Raw genomic sequence first — 12,746 nt, 5'->3', positions numbered from 1 at the left:
CGGCGCCTGCTGGCCCGGTGCAGGCACACCCAAGCCCTGGGACAGGAGCCGGGGACAGGCGGCAGCGCAGGAGGGAAGGTGAGCCAGGGAGGGTCTGGTCTGAGGGCGTGGCCAGAGGGGGAGCCAAGGGGGTATGGCCAGAGGGGGAGCCAAGGGCGGGGGTGCCTTTTTTATGTTTTTTGCTCCCCCTATGCTGAAAACCTGGCTACACCACTGGGTGGGGGGCAGAGGTCTGAGGGGAGATCAGGGAAGAATCCCGGCTGTGTGGGAAGTTGACACTCTGGAGAGCACAGGCCTGGCATGGGGAGTGGGAAGAGTGAGTGTGTCTCTCTAAACTCACCAAGGGCAGACTCGGCAGGACTGGAAGAATTACGTGTTTGTTGGTAAATGTCAATTTCTGTGTAAACACACGACCCAATGGCAAAATATTCCCATCAATAATAATCAGAATTGACAGATGGGCAAAGTAAGAAACATGCTGCTTGAGAACGTGTCCTGTTCTAATCCATTAGGGGTCCCCTCTGCCTTAGGCACCACCCTGTGGGCGTTTCATTTCCCTCCCCATTTTCACACAGAGACACAATTTCCTTTGCATGGATCCTTGAACAGCAAAACCTCCCTGTGTCTCTGGTCTGAGCCAGGGCATTCGATTCCATTGAAACCTTCTCTCCTGCAATGGCAATGGTCAGACAGAGGGGATGAGTCCACCTTCCCCCCTCCCCCCTGGCAGTGAGATATTCCCTCTCCTCTTCATGCTGCTGCTGTTATTCCATGAGTCATCAAGGATGGAATAAAAAGCTGAGTTTACTCCAGGGTGAGGAAAGAAAGGAGCCACCAACTCCCTGAAAAATCTCAGTGCCCAGAGAAAACCTGCCCTGCTATTGGACTCACAGAGGTGCTGGCGATACGACGGGAAAAGGGACTGTCTGAATTGTCAAGGCAGGGAATGAACAATCTACAGCAGCATCATTAACCACAAACACACTCTAGCCATGCTCCAGCCAGCAGGGAAATGGGCAGGAATTCTTGCTGTTCAGCCATGGCCACACGTACAGAGCTGCACAGCAGTGAGTGTGCTGGGGAAGCTGGTCTGAGCAAACCATTGGAAATGACCCTTCAGTGAGAACAGAGCCATAGTGTAGAAAGACCCCTGTGTTAAGTGGGTGTGATGAGGGCTTAGGGAGCTGGGCTGACACCATAGGGGTTTTTCTGTGGAGGTGTGATTCTTGCCAGCTAGGCAAGGCTGATGTGTGGTTTCTTCATGGCTGTATTTTCAGTGATGCAGGTTTCTCTATCCCATTGTTCCATAATTATAATCAGCCAATCAGAACCTCTCCATAGACCCCTTACACGACAACCTTTTAACCATATTGGCTGCAAATATAGAACAGTGGTCGCAACGGTGATCTATACAGTTACAGATTATGTCAATAACATCACAGGAGGTGACACAGCATCAGTGAGACTGATACTGGAATACTGCCTCCAGTTCTGGTGTCCTCATTTGAAAAAGATGTTGTGAAATTGGAGCTGGGGCAGCAAAGAGCCACCAAATGTTCTGAGGGCTGGAGAAAAATGCCTTCTAGTGAGCTATTGAACGAGCTCAACCTGTTTAGCTTATCAAAAGAAGATTGAAAGGTGACTTCATTGAAGTGTTGAAGTGCCTTAATGGAGAGAAAAGATTGGCTATTAATGGGCTCTTTAATCTAGCAGAGAAAGGCATAACAAGACCCAATGGCTGGAAGGTGAAAAGAGACAAATTCATATTACAACTAAGGCACAAATATTCAACAGCGAGGATGATTCACCACAGGAACAAGCTACCAAGGAAAGTGGTGGATTCTCCATCTCCTGATGTCATTTAATGAAGACTAGATGCCTTTCTGGAATGTGTTTGCCCCAAAAGTAGCTCTTGTGTCATACAGGAGGCCTGTGATATGCAGGGGGGCAGATTAGATGCTCTAATGGTCTCTTCTGGCCATAAAGGCGACTAATTTCTGAAATATTGAGTGTAGCATTGGGAGCAGAGTCTGATGTTTTCCTGTCTAGCCGGCTTGCTTCCTAGAACGAACGCTCCTTGAGTGGGGTGACCACAGGGAGTAGCTCAAACCTCCAAAGTGCCTGGGCAGGGGCAGGACATTAGCACAGCAAGGGAGGGGTGTGGCAGTGACATCACAAAGGCCTTTTGCAGGACCTCAGACTATTGGTCAAAGGTGGTGGGGAGGTGGTGACCTCACAGAGAGATGCTGACATCAGCCAGGCAGGACAGGGGCGAGGGGTCAGGGAAACCTCAGAGACCCCTGTGGCTTTGCTTCAGCAAGTCTCCTTCTCCAGGTCTCTCTTTGAGGACTGAGAGAGTATTCGGGTTCACGGACGTGAGCGCCAGGAGGAGCCTCCTTTGAGTTTTCTCCTCCCCTTTTCCTGATTTTACTAGAAAACAGCCGTCCCTGTTTAGAAGGTAAGAGCCTCCTCGAGGTTTGAAACCTGTTCAGTCTGATCCATCTGGTGACCGTTGAATTCTAGGCATGGAAACCACGAGCTTAAGGAGGAAGAATTTTATTCTGCACCTGGGATTTTGTCCCTTAGAATCACTGGGGACATTAGGGTTTGTCCTTTTTGTTTCACCTTTTCCTCCATCCATCCCTCCCTCCTTTCTCTTTGTCTCTTGCTTCTTTTGTCCTTTCACCTGTTCCCCTCCCAACACCAGGAGTTGTGTGTGTGTGTGTGTGTTGCGGGGGAGCAGTGTGTTTTTTCCCCATGTAGCCAGCACCAGACCTGGCACCACCCCCAGCTCTGCCCCCTTCCTGCCACTGCAACCCCATCTCACCTCCTGACCCTGGCTGGGCACCCCCGGCCCCTCGTAGCAGGGGGCAGTGCAGGAGGGTGCAGGGGGGTCTCCTTGCAACCAGGAGTGGGTGTCTGGTGGGTGCTGTCACTTCTGCCAGAGACCCCCAAGAGACTCACTAGCTTCCTCCGCATGCGAGGAGGGGCTCCTACTTTCTGACTTGGGGGGGGGAGGAGATTCTGTGATGTCAGAGCCCATGTGGGGAGGGGTTCAAATCACGAGTCTGGTGTGGAAGGGCAACCGCCCCCCAGTCAGATTCTGCTAGGGGGCTGGGCTGGGATCTGTAGGGAGGGAGACACAGGAAAAATCAGCCGCCACTATGGAACCCAGGAGTCCTGGCTCCCAGTCCCCCTGCTCTCACCTCTAGACCCCCCTCCACTCCCAGAGCCAGGGATAGAGCCCAGAGCTTCTGGCGCCCAGCCCCCTCCCTGCTCTGACCACTAGACCCCACTCCCCTTTTAGGCTCACTGCCTCTTCTATCCACCCAGCCCACCTTTCCATCCCTTTGCTGCAGGTTTCTGGGGTGTCACCCCTGCTCTGTGCTCCCCCAGTGCAGCCCAAGGCCTTTCCTCCCCCCAACCACACATCCTCTCCCCCTCGTGCTGGATCGTCTGCTTGGCCCCCCACCGCCTCCCGGGGTGCGCTGTGTGGTGTGGCTGGGGATTGTGCAATGGCCCAGCACCAGGCAACGCAGAACGGACACCACATGCCCTTCCCTGCCCCACCACACTGGAGCTGCCTTCCAGGTGCATCGGAGCCCAGCGCCCTGCATCTGTGCCCTCCTGCCCCACAAGGGGTGAGCTGCAGTCCCCACCATGCTCTGCAGAGGGAAGAAGGGTCAAGCCAACCAGCCCATTTAGGATGGGGGAATCAACACTCTTTTTTCTGCACAGCCACTGACCATCAGCAGGATTCCTCCTCCCTCCTGTGCCTCAGTGCGACTAAATCTCCACACCTAGACAGCTGGTCCATCCGCTGCACCCCAGTCCCCCATGCCTGAGCCTCCCTGCCAAAGGCCTGCACCCGGCTCCAGAGAATTAAGTCTCACATCTCGCTGGGAACTCGACTTCTTCTCCCCGGAGAGTCTCGGCCCCCTCAGTAGATGACCTGAGAAACACAGTGTCGCCTTTTCCAAAGAAGAGCTTAGACCCCCTCATCATGTGGCCTAAAGGATAAGGCATCTCCCTGTGGATCGGATGATTCAGGATTTGAGTCCCCTCGTGGTTGTGCTCACTTTGTGCTGCAAGTCCTGCTTTCTTCACAGCTGGAACCTCTTCTTGGCTGCTCAGGCCAGTGCTCCGGCTTCAGCTAGAGCCCTGGGAAGGAGTTGAGGGTTGGGTGTTACAAAGGCTGGGGCATGAGCCCCAGGTGCTTCCAGTCTTGCCTTTGCCCTTCCTGACTTGCCAAAGAAAATGGGCGGCTGCCCGGGCTAGAGTGTGGAGCAGTTTCCCTCTTCCAAGTGTGCACCTGTCCCTGTGCTGGAGGGTACTTGCTACATAGCATCTTCGGAGCCTGGATGTTTCTCTGCTGCTCGCCAGCTGGGGAAAAGCCTCTTGGGGTAAAATCTCCTGCCCCACTGCCAAAGTGAGCACCTTGAGTGGGAACAGATAGAGGCCCCATCAGGTGGGCTGGCCCTGCTTTCCTACCGTCTTCTGATGCTGGCCACAGAGCATCAGCAGCCGCCCCACATGCTGGGTGGCTGTTGGCCTTCACTGGGGATTCAGCATGCCAGGGAGCAGGCTAGCCCAGTGTCTTTCTGGCTGTCTGCTGGCCACGCATAGGCATGGTTCTCCCCTCCTCTTGCCCTGCGGCTTATAAGCCTTCCCTTGGAGCTGTCAGCACCAGCTGCTTCTGCTCTAAAGGTGCCCAGAGGAGGAGAGGTGCTGGGCTCCAGCCTGGGACTCTTCCCCCTCCTAACTATGAAGCCTGGCCCTGGCACTGCTTTCTTCAAGTGCCAGGCAGGCAAGAGGAACAGCACAGTGGCAAGTGCCAAACTTGTGGGCATCAGGTGAAGCTGTGAGAATCCCAACCCTCAGGCATCAGTAGCCAGTTCTAGAGCCCTGACCCACTGCAGCCGTCCCACCCAGAGCCTGGCTCTAGGAGGTGAGAGTCACCCAACAGGAGGGGAAAGACTGGCTCTTGCACAGCTGGAGACAGAGGAGTTGAGCACTGGGAGCTCCAGGGCTTTTCCACAAACCAACACAAGGTCCCACTGAGATTTGAACTCAGATTGCGGGATTCAGAGTCCTGAGTGCTGCCCGTTACATCATGGGACCAGCTTGTGCTGTTTTCTCTGCACATCGGTGACTCTCACGGGGCTGGCTTGTGTAAGGGACTGTTGGCCCCTTACTAAAACTTAGTGGGGTTTTTGGTTGGCTAGTTCCCAGTTCCAATAGAAGGGGGAAGGACCAATGGGAAATCAGGACCCTGAGACTGACAGTCCCGAGGGCAATGGGGAGAGGCCAAAGCTCCAAGTTAGCTGCACTGACAGGCTAGGCAGTGTAATGAGGGAGTCACCAGGCCAGGGGGTCCCAACCTCCGTGGGAGCTGGAACTGCCTGGGCCAGAGTGGGGCAGAGCTAAGGAGAGAGCAGGAGCCCGAGAAGAGCCAGGGAGCGGAGCTGCGCAGGTGTAGTGCCAGAAACTGCTCCCTGTAGGACTTTGCTACCTGCAGCAGTTACTGAGACCGAAGAAGTGAGCTTTAGCTCACGAAAGCTCATGCTAAAATAAATTTGTTAGTCTTTAAGGTGCCACAAGTACTCCTGGTTTTTTTGCGGATACAGACTAACACGGCTGCTACTCTGAGTCCTGAGGTTGTTCTTATTTGCTGACTTGTCCTAATTAGCTAAAACTTGACAGTGGTGGGGGATGGAAGCATAAAGGCTTCATCCTCCAAACGACCCTGCCTGGTGTCCATCTGTATCTATTACCTCTTAATACCGGATTGTAAAAAATAGAGTGAGGTCATTTAAACATCATTTATTTTGCAGCTTCATTTACTGTGCTAACAATGTAGCATCCTGACACCGATACTTCTGCCCATGTGACCTGTGGGTTGGATTCATTTTAGTGGGATGTGGGACATTGGAGGATAATTTAAACTCTTAATTTCCTTATGGTTTCCCTGTAATATACCTCTCTGCTGGTGCAATTTCTGACCATTGCACGTCTATTGTATTTATTACAATAGCACAAGTAAGTCACACAAGTGACATAGTCTAGGGGCTTGGCTACACTTGCAAGTTAGAGCACATTAAAGCAGCCCCAGGTGCCCTAACTCCTCAGGTGTCCACACTCACAAGGCACATGGAGCGCCTGGGCGCTGCAGGTGGAGCGTTCTGGGTAATCCACCTCCATGAGAAGTATAAAGCTCGCAGTGTGGACGACGTGTTGCATCACTGCACTATGTTTGGCATCAGGAAATGTCCCATAATCCCCTGAAGTCAAGAGCCCACTCTGGTCATTGTTTTGAAATTGGCTGCAGGCATGCGAATATCCCCTTTCAAAGCTCCGTTTCTGACAGCCGGCTGCTTATCTGCTCCGGGACAAAGCAACCGTTAGTGTGGAATGCTGCTGTTGTGAGTGTGTGTGAGAGGGGTGGGGTCTGCTGCTGTCGGAACACACAAGACAGCATGCTGACACACTCTCAGCCCCCCAAACACACTGTCGCTCTCCCCACGTACACACAACACACTCCCTGTCACACTCCACCCCCGTCCCCCATTTGAAAAGCACGTTGCAGCCACTTGCACACTGGGATAGCTACCACAGTGCACTGCTCTCTGTGGCATTGCCAGAGCTGCTAATGTGGCCACTCCAGTGTGCTTGCAGCTGTCAGTGTGAACACACGGCAGCGGTTTCCCTGCTGTGGTTTAACTCCCAGTGCTCTACATCTGCAAGTGTAGCCAAGCCCTAAATTTGCCAGACCAACCGAACTCAGTAACTGCCCTCCACCACCACATGCAGGGAGTAGGGGCACCGTGGAGCACACGCCGCACTTACTGGCTCAGCCTTGTGCATTCTGGGGTGGCCACCTCCCCGTTGATGAGACCTGGTCCCATCATCTCCGCGGAGCTCCAGTCTGCCCTGCTGCCATCCCTGTCTGTGTTGTCTTCTCTAGCAGTTGACTGGAAGGTGAGCACTGGCCGCATGCCATGTAGCCGTGTTGTCTCGAAGGGCGAAAGCAGGAGGAATGGTGCCTTCATAGCCCACCTAATATTCCATAACATAGTTAAGGAAAATATTTCTCAATGAATTCTCAGTAAAAGATCAGAGGCAGCCAGTGTCCGCATCAGTCTACGAGCATTGGTATTTTCTTGAAATTTGTCAGACCAACCTATCTAACACCTAACACACATTTGAAGTTCTTCTTTTCACACTGTTGCTCATTCTCAGGTTCTGCTTTGTCTCCAGACAGATCCATTCTCTTTCAGGACAGCCTTGCTCTTTCTGTCCGTGTCACTCACTGAGGTGTCGGAGTAAACACTCCCCTTCCTTCTATTCTCAGACAAACACTAGTATTAAGTGTCTGCTACTGATGGGTCTAGAAAGGATTTGTCAAGTGGAAGATACTGTTTCTGGGGGAGTGCTCCCAAGATCCAGTACTTTGGGTTCAAACGTCTCCCAGCTTCCTTGGGGAACATAACACCAAGGCTTTGTTGCAATATACAAGGAGTTTTTCCACCCCAGCTGAGACTTGAACCCACAATCTGTGGCTTAGGAAGCCAATGCCTTATCCATTAGGCCACTGGGGCCCTGAAAAGCAAGAAAAAGAAGGATGGAAATTCCCTCTCAGGATTGCACATTCCTCACATTCACTCAGAAGCCAAATACCCCATTTAATGGCCTTACAGAAACGTCTGCATCCCCTGGCAGTGAGGCAACTGGGCAGGTGGCTGACAGAGCTGAGCACCACCTTTCTGCCAGCCATCTTTAGAGAAGAACCCCACCCTAGAGTCACCCCTCCCTCCTTCAGCACCTCCACGGCTGTGGCTCTGAGTGGCAGTAGAATGCTTAGGGGGCGAATCCGGGGCTGGAAGGGGGGTAAGGTCGCCCTGTAAGGAGTAACCAGGTGGGGCAGACCCAGGGGGAGGCTGTGGGCTGCTGGTTGGTTGTTGGGATCCGAGCTTTAGATCAAAGCTGCACAGTGACCTGACACCCAGGGTTATAAGGCCGACATAGTGACCCCCTTACTGGCCTCGGTGACCCCCAAACCCTTGTTACTAAGGGCATTGAGGAGTCTCTGTCCCTTAATAACTTCTGGGAGCTCCCCAGCAGGCTGCAGGCGTCAGCCGCCTCCTGCCGCACAGGTTAGACTCTTGGGGCTGTGCCAGCCGCCCCCTCGCTTGCAGGCCCAGTGTAAGAAGAAGGAAGCCCGGTGCTGGCAGAAGAGGGTTTTGATTGATCGACCTCTGTGTTATGGGCACAGGACGCTTCCACTCAGTAGCACAGCTGGGGGGGAGCAGGGGGAGCAGCTAAGGGCGCCGGGTTCCTCCGGTGGGGGTGTGGAGCAGCCGTTCGTTTTCCTGTTCGCACTCCTCTGCGGTGTGAAAATCAGGGAGGGGAGGCAGAAGCCCCACTTCCCTCCCGAAATGACGCCCAGTGGGGGAAGCCAGGACAACAGGGTGGGGCGGCAAGTGGTGGCCAGACTCTCACTACCAGGGTCTAGTCTAGCTCAGGGTCCAACTCAACTTCCTCCCCGCGCCACTGGCCCCCAGTCCCCTTCCACCACCAGGTCAACTTGGGCACTAGGGCAGGAACGGGGTGAGGCAGCAAGTCAAGCTGAGCAAGGCAGGCAAAAGTGAGTCTTGTCTTCCTGGGCTGCTCACAATGACGTCCTTTTTGTGTGCAACTGCTGCAAAAACATCTCGAGCAGAAAAGCAACAGGCCAAAATATTACCATGCAGCTGCCAAAGTAACTCAGTTGGGAGAGCATTAGAGTGAAGTTCTAAAGGTCCCTGGTTCAATCCCAGGCTTTGGCAGGACCTTTCATCCCTCTTTGCACAGTGGTGGCTTGTTTTCTGGGAGCACAGTGGTCCCTGCACCCAAGGTGAGTCCCTGAGCTTGGGCTCTACAGTAGGAAAAGATATTGTGGGCTGCTGCCCCTAATTGGCTGGCCTGACATTTAACAATGAGGGACAGGAGCTGTCTCTCCTAAGTGAGTTATTGGTGGACGCAATATGGCAGGAAGAGAGTGCTAGAGGGGGTGCTGGGCAGTGACAGGCAGGTATAGAGGATGAAAACTCCTCTGTGCAGCTGAGGGAGGGCAGTACCAGGGAAGGGGCATGTGTGAAAGTGGCCCTGTGGAAGGGAGTTGGGGGCCCAGGAGGAGGCACTTGATGTTCAGTGTCTTGGAGCAGCTGGGCTTGGACATGGTGGGTGTTCAGGAAATGCACATTAACAACTCTAGGGTAGCTTGATGGGCAGAGGGTGATTGGAGGAAGGGCCCATCTCTCTGGTCCTCCAGGCCAGGGAAGAATGATGGGGTTGGAGTCTTGTTCTTCACATTCGCAGTGCGAGTACAGAAGGGGCTGGAGCTCCGACCAGGGAGGGCATTACTGGTGGCTTTGTGCTCCATGGCACTGGTTACTGCTATATTAGTGTGTATGGTCCCCAGTTAAGGCATGAAAGGAAAGTTCTATGAAGGAACTGGCTCCCTTCTTCTAGACTGCACGGTGTTTGGTGTCGGGGGGGATTTCAATTGTTGCACCGGCCTGAGGACTGCTGGTCCTGTTTTCCCAACAGTCAGAGGAAATTCTTCTATGATGAGCACTACCTGACACAGGTCTGTAGAGAGGTTGCCTTAGAGGACGTGTTTCTCCACAGTGGAACCAGTGGAGGGTTGGCAGTAGCCTCCTATTCCTCTGACCTGAGCTCACAGCAGCCGCAGAGGGGATACACCTTTCTGCAGGGACAGGCCAGGAGTTGCACTGACCGGATTTCCGTGAAGGAGAGCACGTCGACAGCCCAGTGCAGGGTGGAGCCAATGGACTGTTCGGATCACGCAGCTCTCACCATGTGCTCAATGTGGGCAATTCCCTGACCCAGGGCAGAGGACATTGGAAGCTGAACATCCAGAGCTTGCAAGATAAAGGAGCACGGGGGCGAGGCCTGGCGGTGTTGGCAGAACAGGAAAGCATCAGAGGGTTCTGTGGTTACCAGGGGGATTGGTGGGAGTCGGTGAGGGAGGAGTTGGCGGCTTTGTTCCGGCGGCTGGGGAAACACCACAACATTAAAGAAACCAACAGTGCAAAGTCCTGCAGTGTCACCTGTGGGATTTCCACAAGAGCATCCAGGCAGGGGAGCCAGTCAGCGTGTGACTGTACGACCGGATCAAGCGACAGCTGGCCGAGTTCCAGGAGATGAGGCTGCAGCTGGCCGATATGAGCGGGAGCATCGAGTGAAGGGAGGAGCAGACTCCCCTGACATTTTTGCAGCCTGTAGGGAATGGAGACAAAGCAGGGGGATGCAAGGACTCAGGGCAGGACCCACGGATCCGGTAGTGCAGGACCACAGTCACTGGAGGAGGACAGAGAGTCCCGCAAGAGGAAGCTGATGGTGGGAAGCAATAAGTGCAGAGTGCAAACCAGCCAAGAGTCAGAGGGGTCTAGAAAATGAAATAGCAGCAGGTTCCATGGTGTAATGGGCAGCACTCAGGATTTTGAATCCTGGAATCTGAGTTCAAATCTCAGTGGGACCTCGTGGCGATACGTTGCTTTGCTGCAAAGCCCTGGAGCTCAATGTGTTTGGCTACCTTCTCTCAGGGTGAACTAGACTGAGTTTTTTTCCCCCTTACGCTGGGTGACTGATGCCCACTGGAGATAGGTCTTTGGTCCGGCTTGTTCAGTGGACTGGCCACTGTAGGTTGGGGGTCCCAGAACTTAACAGTCTGGCTAGAGATTCCTGTGGATTGATCATATGGTTGCTTCTTGCTGCTTCACCTGATGTCCACAACTTTGGTCCCTGCAGCTGTCACACTCTTCCTCTTGCCCACATGGTATTTAAAGGAAGGAGGGCCAGGGCCAGGCTTCATAGTCAGGGCTAGGCAGGAGGGAGGCAGAGTCCCAGGCTGGAGCCCAACACACCTCTCCTCCTCTGGGCACCTGGGGTGTTGTTCCCCCCTGTTCAGGCACCCCTGGGGCCCTGCACTTCACACAGCTCTCCCTGATTTCAGCTGTTCGTGAGGGAGCCTCACTGCTAGCGCAGACTGGGCAGTTTCTTGCATGAGAGACACTGTCCCAAAGCAGGACTAATGCTTAGAGCTGGTTATCAGTGATTTCAGATCTGTTGGTCTGCAGCAAGACTCTCCATTGAGTCTTAACCGGCTCTGTTATTACACAGGAAAGAACAAAAGGGTGAAATGGGGCCTGGAACCCTTAAGAAGAATCCACCCCACCGAGTACAACACTTGTCGCTACCTGCACTCACCTCCACTGAGAATGTTTTGGGGTCACTCCTCACCTTTATCAACCTAGGAAACTGGGATAATAGCAATTAACAGGTGCTCCAGTGGTGCAATTGGTTAGCGCACAGTACTTATAGGGCAGTGCTGATAGGAGCCATGCTGAGGTTGTGAGTTCAAGCCTCACCTGGAGCACTGGTTTTCATTAGCCAAGTGGTGTCACCCCCTCCTTTGGCCTGTGGGATGTAGAATTCCAGCCCTGGGGACCCTCAGGAGGGGGCTAATAAAAAATGCCCCCTTCACTTATTACCTCCTCTCCAGGTCAGAATCTACAATCCTTTCTCCCCCCCCCAGCCCCTGTGCCAGGATCCCTCAAGCAGAGCCTGGAGTCCTGCCCAGGGCGTCTGTACTATTGACAAAGACTAAGTGACAGGGACAAAACACTCAAATCCCACCTGGTGCGGGGAGCCAGGTTTGCTCTTCAAATTCTGTCATTGGTACATTTTCAGGCCTGGGAATGTCCCACAACAGCATTTAATGGGAAGCTGCCTGCAGAACAGTTACACTGCACAGAGCTCCTGTGGAGGAGGGGTGGGAATTAGTAACATTTTGAGGATCGTTTGGGAAATGAGCCTTTGCTGACAAGGTTTGTCTCTGTTCATATTTCACCTTCAGGTGTTATGTTGAGGGATCTTTAGTATATTTTTGTGAGGTTAATAACTATCTCCTCAACTTTATTTACTCATCTTAAAAATTGGTGTCACTTGATTTTTTCCATGTCCCTGTGAAAATACAACTGACACGTGTGGCTTTCTACAGAGGGTCATGATGTTAAAGTTAAGGAATTCAGTCTCTGTACTTCTGGGGGGAGTGTTGCTTTTTTACAGCTGCCACAGGGCCAGGCACACTGGGCTGTTAGCTGCACCCACTGTCCTTGCCAGGGGCCCCTGCTGAATCCTGGGGGTTGCACTGCCGTGCTGGGGTGACTGCAGGTAGAGAAGCTGCTGTGGAGCAATGTAGAGCAGGTGCAGGAAAGAGACGGGGGTCACTATTCTCATTCTGAACTGCACAGTTTTCCAAATTTGGGACTAGATTCATAGATTCATAGACTTAAGGTCAGAAGGGACCATTATGATCATCTAGTCTGACCTCCTGCACAATGCAGGCCACAGAATCTCACTCACCCACTCCTGTAACAAACCCCTAACCTATGTCTGAGTTATTGAAGTCCTCAAATTGTGGCTTAAAGACCTCAAGGTGCAGGGAATCCTCCAGCAAGTGACCCGAGCCCCACGTTGCAGAGGAAGGCGAATGTCCGAGAACAATTCTAGGGGAAGGTGAACGCAGAGCAATGACACTGGAGATGCCCAGACCTCCAGTGGGGGCAGCGTGGAAATTAATAATGGGAAGATCATTTGTGAAATTAGTCGTCACTGACAAGATTTGTCTCTGTTCCTATTTCACGCTATGGTGTTAGTTAGAGGAATCAGTACAGATTTTT

The 12,746-nt window shown here is 53.1% G+C and overlaps 2 non-coding genes across 2 annotated transcripts; both read left to right on the top strand.

Moving 5' to 3' along the window:
* The first annotated feature begins 10,471 nt into the window (after positions 1 to 10,471).
* Positions 10,472 to 10,543, top strand: TRNAQ-UUG. The gene has a single exon. It is a non-coding gene; the product is annotated as a tRNA-Gln (tRNA).
* An 803-nt stretch (positions 10,544 to 11,346) lies between these two features.
* On the top strand, positions 11,347 to 11,440 carry TRNAI-UAU. Its single transcript has 2 exons — positions 11,347 to 11,384; positions 11,405 to 11,440. It is a non-coding gene; the product is annotated as a tRNA-Ile (tRNA).
* The last annotated feature ends 1,306 nt before the right edge of the window (positions 11,441 to 12,746 follow it).

This window comes from Mauremys mutica, unplaced genomic scaffold (assembly GCF_020497125.1).
Source record: "Mauremys mutica isolate MM-2020 ecotype Southern unplaced genomic scaffold, ASM2049712v1 Super-Scaffold_100320, whole genome shotgun sequence".
Lineage (NCBI taxonomy): Eukaryota > Metazoa > Chordata > Testudines > Geoemydidae > Mauremys > Mauremys mutica.
This window is presented reverse-complemented; position numbering and strand designations above follow the sequence as displayed.